The following is a 22,672-nucleotide window of genomic DNA, read 5'->3' as shown; positions in this document are numbered from 1 at the left end:
GCTAATTCGAACTAGTTTTTTAGTCTAGATCCGTTAGTTTTAATTAGCTTAGTTCGAATTAAGTAATTCGAACTAAGTTAGTTCGAATTAACGTTGTAGTGTAGACGTACCCTATTAGAGTGGGATACAGGACTGAGGGTGAGAGGAATGTAAATCTGCCATAGATTCCCACTTTCCCCACTTCTACACAGCCTCCTGTCCTTTCTTTTATTTACTTGTTTAAATTAAAAAAAAAGTCTGAGTGAGTCCAATAACTGACAGCAGTGGCAAGAGGAACACAGACTGTTTACTTGTGGTTTGTAAAGGCATGTGTTGGCAGTCAAAGGGCATTTCTAGCCAGAGAGAGCTCATGTGTCCCTGATTTTCTCTAGGCCAAAGAGAAGGCTGAGCTACTGGAGAACTTTTACAAAAGCACCATCACATACTTCTGCAGCAGCTGGGAAGAGATCCGGGCAGTTGCAGCCAAGTTAGCTGGTGAGAGAAAGTGTGCCGTGTCCCTTTTGGTATTCCCTTTGAGGTAGACAGAAAAAGTCCCTGTGTGCAGCACTGAGCTACTATTAATCTCTCCGTGCTGTGACTTCTCATGCATAAATGGAGATGTTAATGTTCTCCTACTTCTCCAGTGTGGTGTTAGGAGGAATTTGTAATTTGCAATAGAATGCTTTGAGATGGCGCAGTCATTTAGTAGCAGAGGCTGGCACACTGTCACGTAGGGTATGTTTATTCTCCGATCAAACTAGTGTGCTAAAAATAGAGTAGCTGTGGCAGGAGTAGCAGGAGGGGTTAACTATTCCAAGGATGATCCCATCCAAACCCAAAAGTCTGTTCTCAAGGTGGCTAGCTCCTCCGACTGCTTCTGTCATCTGACCTGCACTCTATTTTTAGTAGTCAGAGTTAGTGTGGACTCAAACTATAGACCTAAGCTCAGTGTTGTTGACTGTTCCTTACTGGTGCTTCATCACTGGGAGGTAGGCAGGCCACCGCCACACAGTGCCTGCTGTTGCAGGTTCCTGATTGCCTTGCCCAGGAAGCACTAGATTCCTCCCCTTTGGCCCTGTGCCATCCTTTCCTTAGCACACCCATGCAAGCCAGGCAAGCATTGTGGCCTAATTAATTTATCCATGTGAGATCCTTGCTTAGTACGCACTTATTCCTGGCTCCAGCCCTTTGTTCACACCACTAGATTAATACACTATCCTAGTATATCTCCACTAACTGACAGCAGTGGCAAGAGGAACATAGATTGTTTAAAGCAAATGAGGTGTTATGTAAACATTCTTAATTTTTTTCTCTTCTTCTCTTCAGTGTGGACGCTAAACTTGTCTAGTATTTTCTTGCCTACAGCTCACCTTAGACCCACAATAGAAGCCAAAGGGCCAATGTTATCACCTTGCACTTAACAAGAGAAGGTTTTTTATTGATGTTTATTTTACACTGCTTATTTAGGCATCATCCTGGAACATACGGACACCAAGAATATGAAATGGCTGGACATGGAACATCTGTTGACCTGTAAGTAACAAATACAGGTGAAATCCTATTCATTAGTGAGTTATAAAGAAATTTAGCTGACAAGCAAGCAGTAACTGATACCACAGGTGTGAAGTGCATCAGCCACACATCAAAGGACAGATTCAGCTTTAGTCTGCTCTGAAAGAGGTACGTCTACACTACAGCGTTAATTCAAGTTAACTTAATTCGAAATAGTTAATTTGAATTAAGCTAATTCGAATTATGCATCTATACACAAAACCTATTTCAAAATAGCATTTTGTTCTTTTGAAATAGCGCGTCCACACTGAGTGGACCCTGAACCGAAGTTCAGGCTGGCCGGAACCAGTGCTGGCAGGGCATCAGGTTAGGACATAGTGTGTGGGGCTGCTGCCTCAGGCTAACTGAGCTCCGTGCTTCACGGGACCCTACCCCCACCCCGAACAGACAGTTCTCAGGGTTCCCCGCTCGCTTGTCTACCCCGATGAGGGAGAGCAAAGCAGTCCTGTCTTGGAGTGCCCTGAGTGCCTGCACTCGGGACACCACAGCACTCGGCCACATGGAGCCAGAGCTGCCCCTGGGCACACCGGTGCGTCTCGTAGGGTTGTTGCCATCAGCCCAGCTGCACTTGCTGCAGGCTACCGTCCGGGGAGTCCATCGGGGGGCTGTCAGGATCCAGGAGGCCCTGCAGGAGAGTGTCCACCCCGAGGAGCCCTCAGAGCCACCCCGGTCCTCCCCACCGGGGGCTCGTGCCCCATTCCTCCCTCACGTCCATCTACTTACTCCTCCCTAGCCTCCCTTCCTGATGTCAAATAAAAGACATGTATGTTCAAAAATAGAAACTGGGTTTATTGAACAACAGGGTGAACCTCTGGGGAGACTGGGAAAAGGAGGTGGGAGAGAGGAATAGAGTGGGTGGGAGAGGGGAGGGTGAAACCTGGGAGGAGGAAGTTGGAAGGGAGAAGCAAAGGGAAGAAGGGGGAAGGGAAGATCAGGGCCCAAGGTTGGGGGTCTCACCGCACCAACTTGATTGTCATGCAAACCTGCTCCTGGGTTCGCATGTGGCCTTTGGTGGCCAGGCTGGCAGCTATCCTGCCATTGACGGCCGTGTTCCTCTGTCTAGTGCGGAGATCATGGATGCTGGGGCATCCCTCCCAAACCTGAATAAGGTCCATGATCTCCACCCTGGACCAGGAAGGCACCCGCCTTCTCCAGCCCCTGTCAGGCTCCTGGGTGCTGGCAGACTGCTCCTGAGGAGCAGTGGAGGGTTGGCTGCCAGTGCCTTGCTGGCTCACATTTTGTGGCTACTGGCTCAGGGGCCCCGGTGGCCACTGCTGGCTCTTGGCTGGTAGGCTTGGATCTGGCACGGGCCAGGGTCTATCCCTTTAATGGCTCTGGGGCCAGGGGGAGAGGAGAGGAAGTTTTCCTGGTTGTGCCCAGAGTGGCCACCAGGGCTCCCTGGGAAGGGCTGGAGGCCCCCTATTTTGAATTAATTGTCTACACAGCACTTAATTTGAAATAGCTATTTCAAATTTGGTGTTACTCCTCGTAGAATGAGGTTTACCAAATTTGAATTAAGCGCTCTGCTATTTCGAATTAATTTCGAAATAGCGGTTTGCATGTATAGATGCTATTAAAGTTAATTCAAAAGAACAGCTGTTATTTTGAATTAACTTTGCGGTGTAGACGTACCTGGAGGAAACTGCAGCCAGTGTGATATAAGTCAGTGAATCTCCTGGCTACCCTGGCAATGCCTCTTCCCAACCTGTGTGATCCACTCTTTGGGCTCCATCGGCTCCCTGGGAGCTACTTTTTGCTACCCCAAACTCCACACCATCAGATTTATTTCTGTCAGGAGATGTAAAATAACTTAAAAGCAGAAGCTATTGAGTCAATGGAGCACCTTCCAATTGGATGAGTTTCTGGTAGGGTCAGGGTCTCCCCTCTCCCCCCTCCTCCATCTCAGTTTGGAGCTTGGAAGGATCCCAATGGAGGAACCTAAAGCTTTGTTTGTACAGAGAGCTTCTGTAGCTTGGTACTCACTGGTACTAAATCTCCAGCTACTGCAGGCATAGGTGACTATATGAAAAGTGAGTCATATTCTCTGTAATTTCAGCTCTCCAGGTCCTACAGAATGACCCAAGTCCCATTGTCCAGCTGGTGGCAACTCAGGTCCTAAGAGACATCTGACCTGGATGAGTGCTCGGGGAAAGAAGCACAGACAAATAGAAGAAAGAGCTCCTGCTTCTTTTTCCAGCTTGCACATCATATACTTGGGTGGGAAGCTAGACTGAACGCTATATCTGCTAGCTTTCTATGGGGTAGGGGAGTAGTATAAGGGCCCTACCATCAATCAAACATTAGCCCCGCCCCCTGACCCTGGAAGTCCCCCCCCCCCCCGACTCCCCGGAAGTCCCTTCTCCCTTGTCACTGGCAGTCCCGCCCCTGGAGGGTAGTACATCCGGGTCGAGAGGGACAGGTGACCGGAAGTAAAAAAGGATGTCATGTGACCCTGGTTAGGCCCGTCCCCTGTCACCGGAAGTCCCGCCCTTGGGGGTAATACATCCGGGGTCAAGAGGGGCAGGTGACCGGAAGTAAGGGGTGTCATGTGACCCCTCTAAGGACTTGCCCCTCCTCCTTCTACCAATCAGGAAGGGCTTTCCCCGTAGGAACGCCCCGCGAACCGCTTTGACCAATCGGGGGGCAGTTCCGGGAACGGATGACCCGCCCAGAAGTGGGTCGTGTGACCCCTCTAAGAACTCACCCCGCCTCCCTCCACCAATCAGGAGGAGTTTTTTCCCTGTAGGACCGCCTCGTGAACTGCTTTGACCAATCGGGGGGCAGTTCCGGGAACGGATGACCCGCCCAGAAGTGGGTCGTGTGACCCCTCTAAGAACTCACCCTGCCTCCCTCTACCAATCAGGAGGGTTTTTTTCCCTGTAGGACCGCCCCACAAATCGCTTTGACCATTCGGGGGGTGCAGTTCTGGGACCCGTTGACCAGACCGGAAGCTGGTCGTGTGACCCCTCTAAGAGCTTCCCGTGACACCCTCTGTCAATCAGAGCATAGCACTTCCCCATAAGTTCTAGCGCCACACAAAAGAGGCCATCTTGTTCCAAGATACAGCTAGGACACCGCAGCGGCACGCCCACGCTGTCTGAGCACGTTCCGCTCAAGCAGAGGCGGCAACAATACCTGCAAGAGTGGTCATGACTGTATACTGTGTGGCAAAACTCACAATAATTTTTCGCTCCGAACAACTTTTTCACATCCAGAACCCCATAGTAATGCTCATCTCCGCCAAGCGCCGCGCACCCGGGGCCGGCGCTCCCCCCGCAAGCGCCACGCACCCGGGGCGCCCGGCGCTCCCCCCGCCAAGCGCCGCGCGCCCGAGGCCGGCACTCCCCCTGCCAAGCGCCGCGCGCCCGGGGCCGGCGCGCCCCCCCGTGCAAGCGCCACGCGCTATGTGCCCAGGGCCAGGTCAGCCCCGAGCACCTGGCGGGTGCATGCAAATGCCCCTGCGGGCGCCATAGCGCCCGTGGGCACCGTGTTGGGGACCACGGACCTACGGCAATAACAGTATTTAATAAGATTTCCAAACACAGTTCAGCACATAGGCCCTGGAGCTTGCAGTTTATACCCTCTGGAGTCCAAGTCAAACAGTCATGGTACCGCTGGGCTGGCGCATTTATGACACAACCCTCACAGTCCTCAAAAAGCTTTTCCCTAAGACAGTGACTAAGGACGGTATAAACACCAACGCGTACAATAGAGCGCATAACTTTTTTACGCTTATGATGTGGCACTGGCTCAACTAGGTCAATGCACAGCCACCTCCTGAATTCTTCATGGCCGTCATCCTAGGCGTTCTCTTCAATGCTTTGTATCGGTGTTGAGCAAAAACAAGGTGGGCCCGGTTCGTCTTCCTCGTCCGATGCAATGCTGTCCTGGGTCTGACGGTCAGCTAGAAAGGCATCGTCAAGCTGTCAAAAGATTGCCAGAAAGAAATAATGTAAGACGCTCTGGTCATTTTTTTTTTAAAGTTTACAAAATCCCGGATTCCTAACCCCATGATGCCCCAACTTCGATCTTTCATTTACCTATTTGGCTTCTTTTCCATGCGTCTTGTCCGACTCCTGGGAGCCATGGGCACCTTCTTCCTCCAGGCTATCTAGCTTGTCTGGCTGCATCGTGAGCGGTTGGGTTTCGGTGTCAGATATTGGTGTATCCATCAGCGGGTGGGTCAAAGGGCTCCCTTCAACTTCTCCTTCCTCCTCGGAACTGTCGCTGATGTAGCGCTTTCTTCTCGGCACCAAAACAAAGTTGGTGAAAGAAGCCATGTTTCCGCTCAGCGTTTGCACGCTCTCTGAAACACGCGCTCTTGGAACAAGATGGCCTCTTTTGTGTGGCGCTAGAACTTACGGGGAAGTGCTATGCTCTGATTGGCAAAGGGTGTCACGGGAAGCTCTTAGAGGGGTCACACGACCCGTCTCCGGTCTGGTCAACGGGTCCCGGAACTGCACTCCCCGGATTGGTCAAAGCGATTTGTGGGGCGGTCCTACAGGGAAAAAAACCCTCCTGATTGGTAGAGGGAGGCAGGGCGAGTTCTTAGAGGGGTCACACAACCCACTGCTGGGTGGGTCATCCGGTCCCAAAACTACCCCCCGATTGGTCAAAGGGGTTCGCGGGGTGGTCCTACAGGGAAAAACCCCCTCCTGATTGGTGGAGGGAGGCGGGGCAAGTTCTTAGAGGGGTCACACAACCCACTGCGGGGCGGGTCATCCGGTCCCAGAACTGCCCCCCCGCTTGGTTAAAGCGGTTCGCGGGGCGGTCCTACAGGGGAAAAACCCTTCCTGATTGGTTGAGGGAGGCGGGGCGAGTCCTTAGAGGGGTCACATGACACTCCTTACTTCCGGTCACCTGCCCCTCTTGACCCCGGATGTATTACCCCCAAAGGCAGGACTTCCGGTGACAGGGGACGGGCCTAACGGGGGCCACATGACACCCGGTCAGCTGTCCCTCTTGACCCGGATGTACTACCATCCAGTGGCCGGACTTCTGGTGACAGGGGAGAAGGGAATTCTGGCGGTCAGGGGGCGGGACTTCCGGGATCAGGGGGCAGGGCTAACGTTTGATTGATGGTAGGGCCCTTATACTACTTAGGGGATTCCACATGCCGGGAGAATTCACTAAGGGTGGCTTTAATTGGCATTTAAGCATCTAACTGTGGATTTTGGTGATTTCCTTTAGATATCCAGGGCCTTTAACTGTGCTTGTATTGTCCAGTCTCATAAGTTGCTGAGTGTCCTCAAACTCCCTCTGATGATATTGGGAGTTCAGAACACTCTGCCCTTCAAAGAAGGTACTCAGCAGATATCATTCGTCCTCCAAATTTAGAGGCTATGATCCTCCACCTCATAGAAAAAGTTTCCTGAATAGTTAGGTTTCTAGTCTCTCTCAGCACTTTACTCTTGCCCTCCTGGGTTCTGGGCCTATGAGGAGTCACCAGACAACAGTTAGCAAAGGAGGGTAAAAGGCTGAGGGGGTCTGGGATATCATTGTCTGTGGTTCTCAATGGGGAGAGAATCTTCCTGTGATGGCTGAATATGGGAAGGGGATCAGTGTTTTCCCCTGTTGAATTGACACTTTCTGATAATTCACTATATTAGGTAATAGGAGTTCCCCTAATCTTGTGGTGTTTCCTGTTTTGGAGATTGTTTTCCATTCCATATCCAGCAGCTTAATCCCAACCCATATTATTATATTTATTAAGGGGCATTGTACAAATGCTGATGACTCTTTAAGTTTATTTCTCAGGTGCTGGCCATGCTGTGTCTCACAAACAGTCACCTGTAAATAACCCTCCCCTGTAAATAATATAGTGTTTGTATTTACTGTGCACATGTTTCCAATTAAACTCTTTGAAGTATCTGTTTCAATTACTCAGGGGCCTGATTTCTTCTTTCAGAGTATGTCTACACTACAGCATTATTTCAAAATATCTTATTTCGAAATAGCGCGTCTACACACAAAATGCATTTTGAAATAGCGTTTTGCTATTTCGAAATAGCGCGTCCACACTGAGTGGACGGTGAATCGCATTTAAGGCTGGACAGAACCAGGTCCGGCAGGGCATCAGGTCAGGAGTTACTTTGTGTGGCTGCTGCCTGAGGCTGTCTGAGGCCTGTGCTTAAAGGCACCCCCCTGGACAGCCAGTTCTCAGGTTTCCCTGCTTGCTTGCCTACCTCCATGAGGGACAGGAAACCATTTTGTCTCTGTGTGCTCTGGTTGCCTTCACTCGGGACATCACAGCACTCTGCAACGTGAAGCCAGAGCTGCCCCTGGGCACTCTGGTGCTTTTCGTGGACGCGTTGCTGCGGACCTGTCTGAACTTTCTGCAGGCTGCCATCTGAGAGGTCCATCAGGGGGCTGTCAGTATCCAGGAGGCTCTGCGGGAGAGCTTCCATCCTGAGGAGCCCTCAGAGCCTCTCTGGTCTGCCCCACTGGGGGCTTGTGCCTCATTCCTCCCTCACGTCCTTCCACTTACCTCTCCCTAAGCCCCCTTCCTGATGTCAAATAAAATACACGTATTTTCATGAACACAAACTATCTTTATTTAACAAAACCCCGGGGGAGAGGGGGGAGAATGAAACTCTGGTGAGACTGGGGAAAGGAGGCGGGAGAGAGGAGAAGAGAGGGGGGGGAGAGGGAAGGGGGAAAACTTGGGGGGAGGAAGCAAGGGGAAGAAAGGGGAGGGGAAGGTCAAGGCTCAGGGTTGGGGGGCTCTCCAGACCAACTTGATTTTCATGCAAACTTGCTCCTGGGTTCACATGTGGCCTTTAGTGCCACGCTGGCAGCTATCCTGCCATTGACGGCCGCATTCCTCTCTCTAGTGCAGAGATCATGGACATTGGGGGCAATCCCCCCAAACCTGAATAAGGTCCATGATCTCCACCCTGGACCAGGAAGGTGCCCGCCTTCTCCAGCCCCTGTCAGGCTCCTGGGAGCTGGCAGACTGCTCCTGGCGAGTGGTGGAGGGCTGGCTGCCAGTCTTTGCTGGCTCATGTTTGGGGGCCACTGGATCAGGGGTAGTGACTGCTGGCTCTGGCCTGGCAGGCTTGGAACTGGCACAGACACTGTGGCCAGAGTCAACCCCTAAAGGCTCCGGGGAGGGAGGAAGGAGAGGAGTGATCTTGGTTGAGGCTGGAGTGGCCACCAGGGCACCCTGGGAAGTGTCAAAGTCAGACAGGACTCACAGATTTGGCAGACTGCTCTGTTTATTTCAGCAAAGCTTTGCTAAAATGCATTCAGAAAATGTGAGTACCATACAAGGTTCAAACCCCTTGATTTTATACAGTCAAAAGGCCAAGTTAACAAGATCAAAGGGTGTGGCAAAACTTCACATTATTAGTGTGGTTAAGTATCTTCATTTCAATATCAAGCACACAGCAATCTCCTGGCTATATCTCCCTGATTATCTAGAATTGCTTTCTGTCTAACACCTAATGTTTCTCTTCCTGTTAAACTCAGGCCCAAATTGGCTAGTGATGTGTAAAAGGGAAGTCAAATCCCCCGGAGCCATTGATTCCCCTATGAGGGGCACGTACAATATACATACATTGCTAATGCTTAGATATATTTGCTATTTGTATAGGAGTAAGACATGACAAAGGTCAAGGCCTGTCACAGGTAATAACTTATAATAAGGAGACGAGGGGAAGTGAAACCAGTCTTCTGTTAAGTGGAGATATGGATAGATTCCACATCCTTTAAACTTGTGACCGGCTCAAGCAGGAAAGGAAAAAGGGAAGTATGGCTTGCCCATTGTTCAGCAAGTAGGCACTGTATTTAACCTCATTTGGAAAATTAACCTGACCTATAGGAATGCTAAATGTCAAAGATGAAGTAACCTATCATGTTAAGGCACCTAAACCAGGAAAGATGTGAACCCTATAAAAACCCCTGCCTATGAGATGTTGGGGGTCGGCTCTGATCTGAACATTGAGTTCCTTAGCCGTACCTTGGTTGCAACCAATAAACTTGAGTTGGACCCAGCCTGAAAGTGTGACTCTCTTCTTGGGGTAAATCAGACTAGCCTCCAAGGGGACGAAACCTTGCAATTTATGCAACAAATTGGCGACCCAGATGGGACATCCCTTGGACTACTCCGGAGTCGGACGACAAGATTTGCCGTAGGTGACCGTGAAGTGCGCACCGGACTGTTTGAGTCCGTCACGGCACCGAAAGCGTGAGTCGGGACATCCGGAAAGTTAAAGGAGTCTCTATTGAATGAGTCACACGAGGCGGTCAGGTCCGAAGAAAAGAGGAAGGCGCCGGGGTATAGACGGAGTGAGTATACCTATTCCTGTGTTCTAGCAGATATTGATCTGTAAGTTTGCACTCAGCATATAGGTCTGAGTATTTGTTTGTCCCCCGGGGGCATTGCGTTCAGCACATAGGTCTGAACATTGGAAAGAACACAATATTGTGGAATTGGGTCGCTCCCAAATGGTAGAAACCTCTGTAAGCCCCAGAAGGAACACCATGAACCCGTGGGTTGCGTGGGGAAGTTATGAGGAGTTAGGAAAACTCCAGTGGATTGCTTTTGTTTTTAGTAGGAGTACTCTTGTTCTTTGTTTTAATGATTTGTTGGAAACCTAAATTGTGAAACCACAGGTTTGTGTGTAAGCATGACTGTCGCTGACCAGGTCTGAGACTTAAGCTGACTCCAGCCGCCCCAAGAATCCTGCAAGGGGAAACCCGATGACCAGGATTTCTTGATTGCAAGGGGGGTCAGCCGAACCTCGTGACCCAGCGAGTCTCCAAGCCCCCTGTTTGTCTATATTTGTTGCTGTCTAATAGGCCCGTCTTAAGTGTCACGGCTCCATAAGGGCACACCGGTGTCTCTAGTGAGGCAGCCAAGCGCTGGACCCCTCTCTGAGTTCGGACGCTAAAAGCTGGTGTGGTGTCATTCCATCGACACACGGAGCCGCGATAAAAGCTTGTTGACTGTGTGTGTGTGTGTGTGCGCGCAATATATATAAATAGATAGATATGGGTTCGGGAAGTTCCCGGATAGAAAACTCCGCAACCCCATTGGGATGCATGTTACAGAATTTTAGTAATTTTAAAAGTGACTATAGAGTAAAAATGGCAAAAGATGAGTTAATTAAATTTTGTCAACTTGAGTGGCCTACTTTTGGTGTCGGATGGCCAGATACGGGCTCCTTTGATGTAAACCTGGTATCCCTAACACATAGCGTTGTGACGCGGGACCGACAGTGGGATCACTTCCCATATATTGATTGTTGGTTATTCCACGTCCAGATCGACCAAAATGGATATTAAAATGTAGTATGGGTGTGTGTAAGGTCATGGCTGCAAAGGCAAAGACCTTGGGAGGTAAAAGCCCTGAAATACTGGCTCCCTCTAGTGATGAGGAATTTGAGTCCTATGGAAAGAAGAGGAAACCCCCTTCTTCTTCAGGAGGGTCTAGCCCTATTAGAGAGAATGAGAATTGTTCCTCTCCTGCCACTTCAGGAGGAAACAGTAACTCTGAAATCATAAGTGAACTTACATCTGAAAATTTACCCCCCCTTATCAGACTCCTGCTGGTCCTGGATTCACTTCAGCCCCCCCTTGCAAAGGCTGAAGTGAGGGGGGGCTGAGCCAACAGGGTGGACTACTCAATTCGGGCAAAAAAATACTTCTTGCGAAAAGGCCCATCAGATCCGGGATCATCATACCATCAGTACCCCCTTAGAGAAGTAATAGAGGAGGGAAGATAAGAGAGCGCAGAAGCAGATGGCAGTGCTGGCTGCAGCACTCTCCAGCAACCAGAGGCCGGACCATAAGGGGCCCCCTCAGAAAGGAAAGGGACGGGTAGCAGTTGATGGATGTGTGCACTGACGGGAAAAAGGACATTGGAAGAGAGACTGCCCAAAAATAGAAGGCAAAGGGGAAGAAAAGACAACCGGAGAACCGCCAGATGCGGGCAGAATCCTCCGGAGAAGAATCTAGTTGAAGGGGACGGGAATCTAAGGCCACTACCCTACGAGCTAAAGCTCGAAAGGATCCCATGGTAAAAATAAGGGTGGGTGGCAGGGACTATGAGGCTCTGGTGGATATTGGAGCCACGTTCTCTATGATCCCCATAAAACCCCCTTCAGCTAAAGAAAGTGGAAAGCATGTGATGATAGAAGGAATTGAGGGAAAGAGAAGCAGGCTACCCGTATGTAGACCCCTCCTCACGAAGATTAGAAAAAATTATGTTAGAGCATGCCTTTGTTGTTTCATCTGCATGCCCAGTTGCCCTGCTAGGGTGAGATATGCTAATTAAGCTGCAAGCTGAAATTTTCTTCCGTAGTGATCAGAATGTAGTGCAGCTGCCGGTGAAACAGGGCTCAAATTACCAGATGGCTCTCTGTGCAGCTGAGATGCTGTTAGAGACAAAAGGGACTGAGGTCTTAGAAGGAGTCAATCCATGTGTTTAGGCAGATGAGACCCCTGCCCGAGAAAAGTTTGTGACTCCAGTAAGAATTCCTTTCATTAAAGGAGAAGGCTCTGTGGGTGTAAAGCCATATCCCCTGAGAGAGAAAAAAGAGCCACCTGGATAGGCTTAAAGCCATTAATCGAACAATTCAAAAGATATGGCTAGGTAGTAGAAAGTTCCTCTCCCTTCAACACCCCTATTTTAGGGATGCCAAAACCGGATAGCGTCTCTTATAGACTCGTGCAAGACTTACGGGCAATAAATAAGAAAGTTCTTGTAGACCATCCTATGGTCCCCAACCCACACACTATCTTAACACAAATTCCAGCAGACACAACAGTGTTTATGGTATTAGACTTGAAAGATGCTTTCTTTTCTATACCTTTACACAAAGATAGTTGGAAATTATTTGCTTTTGAATGGGAAGACCCGGACACCCATCACAAAACCCAGCTGTTGTGGACTGTGTTGCCCCAGGGTTTTGTGTCATCCCCCCATATTTTTGGGACGACATTGCAAAAAGACTTAGAAGACTGGAGGGGGCAGCACCCTGAGGTAGCTCTCCTCCAGTATATTGATGATTTGTTGATTACCAGTCCTGATATGCAAAAGGGAAAAAGGGCAACGGAGCCCCTGTTGAATGCCCTAGGGAAGAAGGGATATAAAGTTTCACAAGAGAAGGCCCAAATATGCACCTTCCTAAGCTATGAGATTGAAAAGGGAATGCGGGCTTTGAGCAAGGATCGAATCTAAGCAACTTCAGGAAATTCTCAAGCCCTTCTTAGCAAATAGAAAATGACAGCCTCTACGGCTAGAAACGCAGGCAACCCAAAGATGTTTCACAACATATGAGTGGGGGCCACATCCAGAGGAAAAAACATAACAAACAGTTAAAACCTTTCCCTCACACGCCGTTATAATTGGCTTGAGGGCGTGGGGGAAGGTAACTTAAAAGCCACCCAAATGTCAACCAGTAGAAATTGAATGTGAAGATGTAATCACTAAAAACTAAATCTGCCCTAACAAGGAGACACATTCTGCAACATAAATCTCCTTACAGAACATGAGCAAGTGATTCACCCCAGAGCCAGCAGCATAACTCAACTGCTGCAGCCTGGATGTTATGAAAATCATATACTGAAAAGAATTAGGAAGTGTGGGGGCTAATTAGAAAGCCCACTCTCCTTACCAAATTAATGCTAGACAAATCTGTGTAATTAAGAAAAGTAAATTAGCAGGATCAAGACAGATCATAAGAGGAAAAAAAAGAGCCCGGTCTGCAATACGAGAGGGAAACTGAACCATGCCACTGTTGGGGAGGGCTAGCAACTCTAAGGTAATTCAAGGGAGTGGAAGGTCACGAGTACCGATGAAGCGCTCTTGTTCTCAGAAAGTTGCAGCTCACTCGCACATGAAAATGGTAAGGAACTAGCTGTAACCTGTTCCCCTAGCAGATCTTAGGCAGTATTTTAAGTTATAATAGGCCACCCCGATGGGGGGGGAGAAATGTTTTCTTGTCTTTCAGATCATCAGAAAGCGCTGGCGCCAGTTGAAGAAAAACAACAACAAAATGCCATGGTTCTGTGTCATGACATGTGTTTGTGTTCTGTCCAAGTTTGTCTTGTGTGTCTTAATTGTAATACGTATTGCAAATGTTGTGAATAGAAAATTGTTTAGGCTAGGAGAATGTTAACAATGTCTCCACAGGTGAACAAAAAGAACTGGAAGGAAGCAAGGAGTACATCACGTCAACAGAAGGATGGGAGACAGTACTAGCTCCTTCCCACCAGACTAGTTTTGTTTTAATGACCATTGCTAACTTGCCCTCATTTGGATATCATCAACAAGGACTTTAAGGACAAAATGGAGCCTCCCAGTTGTGCACCATGCCCTGAACAGGCCCCTGTTCCAGAACAAGGACAACTGTCACTGATCCTTACCTTGATGATGTTCCACACTGGTACAGACCAGCTGTGTGCTAGACTGGTTAATCAAATTGGCAAATGCCTGATTAGGCAATGACAAGGCTTAGCAGATACCATCGCAGATTGGTTTGAGCCTGGTAACCCTATCAGCAACACTTATGTCATAACCCAGAAATTGTATGAGAATCCAGACTTGTAAATGCAGTAATATCCAGTGCCCGTAAAGGCCTACACACCAGCCAAGCTAATCAATTGATCCTAAATAGTTTGAAGGATCTGTCCAGCTCTGTAGACCTAACCTGATGTTTGGACCAGAAGCTAATTGGATTGGAAGTAAAATAAAGAAATTAGAAGGCCAGTATTGAAGAATAAGGTAAGCTTTAGCCACTACCATTTAGTTCTTATGGTGGTGAGTCCCCAATCTCCCCTGTGCCTACCCATGGGAGTAGGGAAAGAGAGAATCCATGAGGACCCAAAGGCCCACCTGGACAGGGCATAGTACAACCATTTGTTTTTGGTCCCTCTGAGGATTCCTCACTCAGATCAGATCAGAATGGTAACCTCCCTGCTTGTACCAAAGCAAGGGCATATAGATAGAATAGAAGGCATTGCTTATTCTGAAGGTGTGGGAGCCTCCCTATACCCAGGGATTGTTGCACCCACTTTGATAAGGAAATTTTATGTACCTGCCCATTTAACATCATGACGAATCTGCCTAGGCTTGATGTGGTTGTCATAGAAAAACAAATGAACATCGAGCTGGTCCAAATGAACGGTACCTACTGGTGTTTGACTACCCAGACAGATCACTCCATCCTGCCCCTCTGTATATCCGTCTGTGTGCATAACGGTCCCTCATCAAGCGGCCTAACCGTCAATAGAATGTGGAGATATCGCACTTTGGTAGTGGAGATAACTACACATGAGATGCTGAGTGGCATGGCGGAAGTAAGTACCAAGAGGAGGGTTTACTGGCCCTGCAGGCAAAGATCAAGAAGTTGGTGGCCAATGCCCAAAGATATATTGGGGCTAGCCGTCTGAGGTACACACAGATAGGGAAACACCGTGGACCATGCCAACCACCTATCTCTGCAGCACTCAACCAGGCAGTAGAGGTCAAACCTATAATCATGGGCAGTGCCAGTAAGGCGACGAAATATCTTGGGGATGGATTTGAATAGTGTTTGCCAAATTATGTAGAGAGTTTAAATATTAACATTTATAATAATGATAGTGCTGTACCAGCACTTCCAGAGTAAATTAAAATCCCTTAAATTGTTGTATTTAACCTAGTAGATTAAGAAGAACCCCAAAGTCAAGAGGAAAGAACTATAGGAGTAAACTGAGGCAGTCCATGGTATCTTGCTAAGGACTGACAAACTCAAATAATTAAGTCAGCCCGAGAAGCGTATGCTACAGCAGTAACTGCGACCCTGGTTCCCCTGGCAACCACATGCCAAAAAGGCCTCACTTTATAAGGCCGGTATCAAGCAACCGCGTGGGATTGGTTTTATGGTTTGCTTTATTCCTAGGAAATAACCTTGGTTCCAAAAGAGCTAGCTGGCTTTTGGCTCAGAGAATAAAGACTCTTATGTCCATCAGCGCTGTGAAGTGCCAAGAACTGACTGTTAGCCAATGCTTCCCATTGCAAAATGATCCTACCCCGACTGCTGATAAGCCTCTCTCTTCTGGTCCTGCTTTCCCACCTGTTGGACACCAGAAGAATCGAAATATTACAGGGTGATGTGCTAGTAACCTCTCCCCTGCATGATGCTGAACCACGACTGTTTCAAAGAAAAAGAGGAAAACTCTTGTTGTGCTATGTTGGTACACATTCCTGTTTAGTTTTGTTTTGTTGTGATTATATTATGCTTAATGCCCTGTTTTATACCTTGTATAATTGCCTCTATATGTCGCACTGTATTGACTACTGTCAACCGTGAAATGCTTGTACATTACCAAAGATTAGCCAAAGAAGAAACTGATGAGGTATAAGAAAGAGAAAGCCTCTTGAGGGGGGAATTGATGTGTAAAAGGGAAGTCAAATCCCCCGGAGCCATTGATTCCCCTATGAGGGGCACGTACAATATACATACATTGCTAATGCTTAGATATATTTGCTATTTGTATAGGAGTAAGACATGACAAAGGTCAAGGCCTGTCACAGGTAATAACTTATAATAAGGAGACGAGGGGAAGTGAAACCAGTCTTCTGTTAAGTGGAGATATGGATAGATTCCACATCCTTTAAACTTGTGACCGGCTCAAGCAGGAAAGGAAAAAGGGAAGTATGGCTTGCCCATTGTTCAGCAAGTAGGCACTGTATTTAACCTCATTTGGAAAATTAACCTGACCTATAGGAATGCTAAATGTCAAAGATGAAGTAACCTATCATGTTAAGGCACCTAAACCAGGAAAGATGTGAACCCTATAAAAACCCCTGCCTATGAGATGTTGGGGGTCGGCTCTGATCTGAACATTGAGTTCCTTAGCCGTACCTTGGTTGCAACCAATAAACTTGAGTTGGACCCAGCCTGAAAGTGTGACTCTCTTCTTGGGGTAAATCAGACTAGCCTCCAAGGGGACGAAACCTTGCAATTTATGCAACACTAGCACCTTGATCTGCATACCTACAATCAACATTAACATACTTTTCTTCTTCCTCTTAAAAGACAAACAGAATTCCTTCAACTTATTCAATTATTACAGTACAATTCATCTTTCTCCTACAGTATAATTCTTTCTACTTTCACAATCCCTCCTTTTGGTCAAGCCTCGCCTATGACCAACAATTACTGGGTTCCTTGCATTAACCGTTCTTTGTCTTTTTGTTCATTAGTGATATTTAAAAGCATCAGATTAGCACTCTGGTGAGGGGACATGTCTGTGACATGTCTTGCACAGTTTTGGATACAACAGGAGATTAACTGAAAACATACAAAAATTATTAAGATTCCAAATAGGATAGTCAGGGCTTCCTGAAACAACCAGTTTCCTATGCCAGAGAAATTGGACAAGTTACTTAGCCATTTTCACAGGGAACTTGGCTCTTCGTTGGAAAGGTATGCAATCTTTTTTAAGTAGCTAGCGCGATCTATTATATCATTGGTGTTGTCTGGTATATATACACAACATTCTTTGCCAATGAGAGCACAGGTCCCTCCTTTTGCTGCCAGCACTATATCCAATGCCTGACGGTTTTAGAGGGCCACTTGTCTGATCGCTCCTGTTTCTTTGGCCAGGGCCCTTAAACTTTTTCCAGTTTCATTTTCCATGATTTTAACTACTGTTTGTAACCTCAGAAGCCTTTTTGCATGATGTATTACTCCCCCAAGTGGGTCAAAGGAACCACCAATAGCCTCTTCCCAAGTTAAAGGGCTTATGTGATTCACATACCATTGGGCATCCGACAAGTCCCTTCTTTTTCGCCTAAAATTACGGAGGCGTTCTCATGGGAAGGACTCTAACACTCGGAATTGTGGGAAGAGTTGGGCGGGATAACAGATACCTGACCAGTTAACTGGTAATGTGGTATAGGCCTTTGTTCCACAGACCCAATGATGCCCTATCAAAGCCGGGAAGGGTCGGTTGCACCCCTTTGCCATATAGGTGTCTACAAAGGAGGAGTAATATCCCCCGAAGGGCACACGGTGATTCTCCTTACGGGGAGTGGTGTTATTTGCATGGCATTAAAGATTGTACTGATGTTACAATATGCTGGAGACAACTGCTCCTCCCCAGATTCAGCCCCGTCCCATTACACACCAAACACCAGTGACCTTTTTTCTCCTCCACACTTATCCGTTTAGATACATTTATTCCCACAATTATTCCCACTGCTTCCCAAGTGTCATTACTGTTCCATGTCTTGTTAAACGGGTGAGGCCTGGGGAATTAAGTGGGATTGCCAAGACAGGAACCAGCTTGTGAGTGGGATGGAATGTGGCTGCAGACCCAGCAATTAGAGATATTAAGGGTCTGAGCGATCCATACTTGCTGGTGGATAAAAGAATTGTCATTGTCATTGTGGATTCCCCAGATCTTAAGACACCAGTGGCCGAGGAACAGGCCCCACCAGAGGCACATGTTGGAGGCAAGACCCTTTTGGTTCTGACAACCTCCACTGAGGGACCCGCAGTTACGGTTTTATGTCCACCAGGCAGCAGGCGCTAGGCTCACTACTGCTTCTTCTTGGGCCTTGCTTTTGGTCCTCATCTGCTTCAGGCAATCCTTACGCGAACGTAGGTTGTAAGGTATTGCAGGCTGTTCCTCTACGTCTTCTTCTGGAGTCAAAATTGACTCTGCATGGTCCTGAGGTGATGATTGGTCCGCTGGGGATGGTGCCTTCTTACACTGCGAAGCCTGTATCCATGCTGCGATGCCGGATAACTTAACAGCCGTCTGGGCAGTGAGCAGCACCTGATGCAGGCCCTTCCACCGGGGTTCCATGGCGTGTTTTCGTTGGTGGTGTCGTACGTAGACCCAATCACCTGTCTCGAGAGTGTGGCAGGCATCCGAGGTGGGTTCCGTCAGCCAGGCGGCTCGAACCTGTGAATGGAAGTGACTTACAGCTTGCATTAGTCCCTTGCAGTACTGAAGGAGTGTACTGTGAGTCAAGTTCAAGTCTGAGACTGGAGTAATGGTAGCCATTGTTCACATAAACAATTTCAAAAGGACTTAATTTATGTCTTTGGGATGGTAGGGACAGTGCAGCAGGTGTGTGACATGTAACACACGATCCAGTGCTGAACAAGTTGTTCAGTAAAACGTGTACCCCGGTCACTGGACAGAGTGGCAGGAGTTTCTTTGGCAGGCATAATATGATTTAACAAACATTTGGCAACAGACAGCAAATCAGCTTTGCGACAAGGAAAGACTTCAATCCAACCCGAAAATAAGCATACCATAACCAAAATAAATTCATATAGTTGACACACAGGCATTTGTACAAAATCAAGCTGCCAATGCAAGAACAGTGCTTGGGGCAGGCCCCAGAACCCTTGAGCTACCTTTACAGGTTTGCCAACATTGTAGCTTTGGCAAGTGGTACAGGCGGCACAGTGGTGAGCTGCAAAAGAGCTGAAATGGGGGGCCCACCATTCTGCCTTAGTTACAGCAGAGATCATACCCTTCTTTCCGACATGCGAAATGCCGTGTAGCAGGGCGGCCAGAGCTGGGTAGAGCGAAAAGGGGGCCACAAAGGCACCAATAAGGGGGCGCCAAAGGGAATCAGGGTGTAGAGAGCAACCCCGGGCGACCCAGGAGTCTTTTTCTGTTTCTGAGGCAGAGTCTTGGAGCAGGGTGACTTTAGAAAGGGACTGCGGTGGTACAGAAACAGAAAGGGAACCGAGAAACGCACCTGGGGAAGGTTCTATGGCACAATTACCCTTAGCAACATCAGTATCTGCTGTGGAGTGACCAGGGCACTTAACAATAGCTAATGCAGATGGGAGTGCATACAGGAGAGCAGCAATGTAGGGGCCATTCTTGATAGGGGTACCAGCAGAGGTAAGGAAACCCCGAGCTTGCCAGAGGGTGCCAAAGTCATGTACAACCCCAAAAGCATATCGAGAATCAGTATAAATGGTGGCGGAGCGTCCCTCAGTCAGAAAGCAAGCGCGGGTTAGGGCAACTAGTTCAGCGACTTGTGCTGAGGTCACAGAAGGTAAAGGCGCAGCTCCTAGGGTTTCAGAGAGTGATACCACAGCGTATCCTGCGAGGAGACGACCTTGGCTATCTCTAAAGCAGGAACCTTCAGTGAATAACACAAGGTCGGAGTTAGAGAGAGGGACATCAGAAAGGTCGGGGCATGAGACGGTGACAGCAGAGACACTTGCAAGGCAGTCGAGGGGTTCACCGTCATTAGCCAGAGGAAGGAGAGTGGCAGGGTTCAACTGAGAACAGCACTTTATGGTGATATGCGAAGCCGAAAGCAGTAAAAGTGAGGCGGGCGGAGGAAAGGTGAGCTGTATTACATTGTAGCAGGAGAGTATCTATAGAGTGAGGGACCATGAGAGAAACAGGAGAGCGGAGGACAAGGGACTCAGACATTTCAATTAGGCGTGCCGCGGCAGCCACAGCACGCAGACAGGGGGGTAGACCTTGGGCAACAGGATCCAAGGTGGCAGAGAAATAAGCTACTGGACGATTTTTGCCACCATGCTCCTGAGTAAGAACCCCAAGTGCACAACCAGATTGCTCGTGGCAGAAAAGGGTAAAGGCTTACAGTAGTCAGGTAACCCTAAGGTGGGGGGGGGGGGGGGGGCAGTGAGAAGCACTAAAGAGTCAGTTTCTGAGGCAGATAATGAAGGGGAACAGAGGAGTAGATCATTTACACATTGGACCAATGTGGACCCAGAGGGGAAGACCAGGTTAACAAGGTCTTTGGCTAATGCTTGGGAAAAGTAAGACGGGCTTTCTGTGTACCCCTTGGGAAGCATACTGCTGCTCCTTGTAAGAAAAGGCAAAAAGATACTGGAACTTAGGGTGAACCGGGACAGAAAAGAAAGCAGAACACAAATCAACAACAGTAAAATGAGTTGCATCTGGCAGGATAGAAGCCAGATTGGTTGCTGGGTTAGGGATTACAGGAAAGGTGGGTACAACAATGCAGTTAATAGCTTGAAGATCCTGAACAAACCGCCATGATTTACCATCAGCTTTTCGAACTGGGAGGATAGGGGTGTTACAGGGGCTGGAACAGGGGACAATAATGCCTTGTTCCCACAGGGTGGATATGACCGGAGCTGAAACCTCTAAATCCCAAAAACCCGGTGCCACAACCCCTTCTCCGACCTTATCCCCATTCTTGGTACCCTCCCCGTTCCCAGTACTGTCTGCCCTGCCCTGAATAATGCTGTATTTGCAGAGCTATCAACTTTTGTGAGGACTGCTTCTCTTTCCTTTTAGAGTGCAGTGGCAATGCTCTGCCACTGCTTGCAATTTGTCCATGGTCTTGGCCTCCCATCCAACACTTATTTGCTTTAACATACTGCTAATAGCAGATAAGAGGCTATTAACAAACGCATGCGCCAGGGCGCCCTGTCCATTTTTACCTGGTTGCTGTACCCCAAAAAACCCCCAAAAAAACCCAAACAAACAAAAAAAACCATCAGTCAGTCTGTGTGATAGTTGCCCGGGTTTTTTTTTTTTCTTTGTTGCTGTTTACGGGGTTATAAGTAGCTTACACAGTTGCAGGAGGTCTGCTTCAGAGGGTTCATAGGCATTGCACACTAGCAAAATTTCTCTGCAAATTTGGTAGGGTTTTCCTGGGGCTTTGGAAAACCTTTTAAAATCGAGTGGAGCTCCGTGTGGGCCAAGGGTTTATAGCTTCAAGTAGGACCGGTCTGAGTCTTCTTGGAGGACGGGGTAAAGGGAAGCGCTTGATCTGGTGGTGGGAGAGGAGGTTTCCAATAAAGCTTTTTCTTATAATTAGAATTTTTAAGGGAGGCGAGCTTCGATTCAGTTCATTTAAGATTTGCCTCGTCCCACCACTGCATGAAGCTATCTACCTCTCCTCTAGCCAATTTAGTTTTGGGAAGGCCAAGTTTGTCTTTTAAGACGTCCACTTGGTCTTTGTTCCAAGATCCTAACAGTGGCCACTGAGTTTTGGGATCCCCCCAGAGTCAATCTAGATCATTTTTCCAGAAATTTACAGGAGTCCGGACCCTTTCTAAAATATATAAACTGAGCCAGGGTCCCTTTAGGGAACTATCCCTGCTTAGACGTCTAGTTACCCATAGAGGAGGACTTCATACACCAATCACACAAGGAGGAAATTCGGGTTCGTCAGAGCGGTGCCCAGTGCAACACACAAAAGAAGCCCACAGGCTACTGCCTCAATCGCCCTTGCGTTCACTCCAAGGATTTTATCCAAGGTGCGGTGCGGCTGCGATTGTGCAGATTCCAGTCACACAGACCGTGGGGACAGGAGCCCCTTGGTCGGCCAGTCCCTGGACAGGGATGGCTCCCAGACTCACTCACACCACAGGGAAGACGGATAGACACAGAGACAAGACAGTCCTCAGTCCGGACAAAATAATTACCTGACCAGAGTCCTGATGTTAGATCCCGGGATCCCTACCAGAACAGAGCAGGAACCAACAGGTTCGATGGCGTAGACTTCGCTGTGGTTGTGCACCTTTCCGTTCTGGTGGAGGACCGCTCGGGCCAAATGCCCAGGTGCCGGCTACCACGGTCATCCTGCAAAACAGTCAGGGATCACACAGCCTCAGCGAAGACGGTTGCCATCTCAGTGGGACCTCCAAATTGTCAAAGTCAGACAGGACTCACAGATTTGGCAGACTGCTCTGTTTATTTCAGCAAAGCTTTGCTAAAATGCATGGAGAAAATGTGAGTACCATACAAGGTTCAAACCCCTGGATTTTATACAGTCAAAAGGCCAAGTTAACAAGATCAAAGGGTGTGGCAAAACTTCACATTATTAGTGTGGTTAAGTATCTTCATTTCAATATTAAGCACACAGCAATCTCCTGGCTATATCTCCCTGATTATCTGGAATTGTTTCCTGTCTAACACTTAATGTTCCTTTTCCTGTTAAACTCAGGCCCAAATTGGCTAGCACCTTGATCTGCATACCTACAATCAACATTAACATACTTTTCTTCTTTCTCTTAAAAAGACAAACAGAATTCCTTCAACTTATTCAGTTATTACAGCACAATTCATCTTTTTCTTACAGTATAATTCTTTCTACTTTCACAACTTTGACCACCAGGGTCTGAAGCCCCACAGACAGGGGCCA

At 48.1% G+C, this 22,672-nt stretch overlaps 1 long non-coding RNA gene across 1 annotated transcript; it reads left to right on the top strand.

Annotated features, from left to right (window-relative positions):
- The first annotated feature begins 374 nt into the window (after nt 1-374).
- On the top strand, nt 375-3,781 carry LOC142823378 (uncharacterized). Its single transcript, XR_012898605.1, has 3 exons — nt 375-474; nt 1,447-1,512; nt 3,608-3,781. It is a non-coding gene; the product is annotated as an uncharacterized LOC142823378 (long non-coding RNA).
- The last annotated feature ends 18,891 nt before the right edge of the window (nt 3,782-22,672 follow it).

This window comes from Pelodiscus sinensis, chromosome 33 (assembly GCF_049634645.1).
Source record: "Pelodiscus sinensis isolate JC-2024 chromosome 33, ASM4963464v1, whole genome shotgun sequence".
Lineage (NCBI taxonomy): Eukaryota > Metazoa > Chordata > Testudines > Trionychidae > Pelodiscus > Pelodiscus sinensis.
Note: the sequence above shows the minus strand (reverse complement) of the source record. Positions and strands in the feature narration are given on the sequence as shown.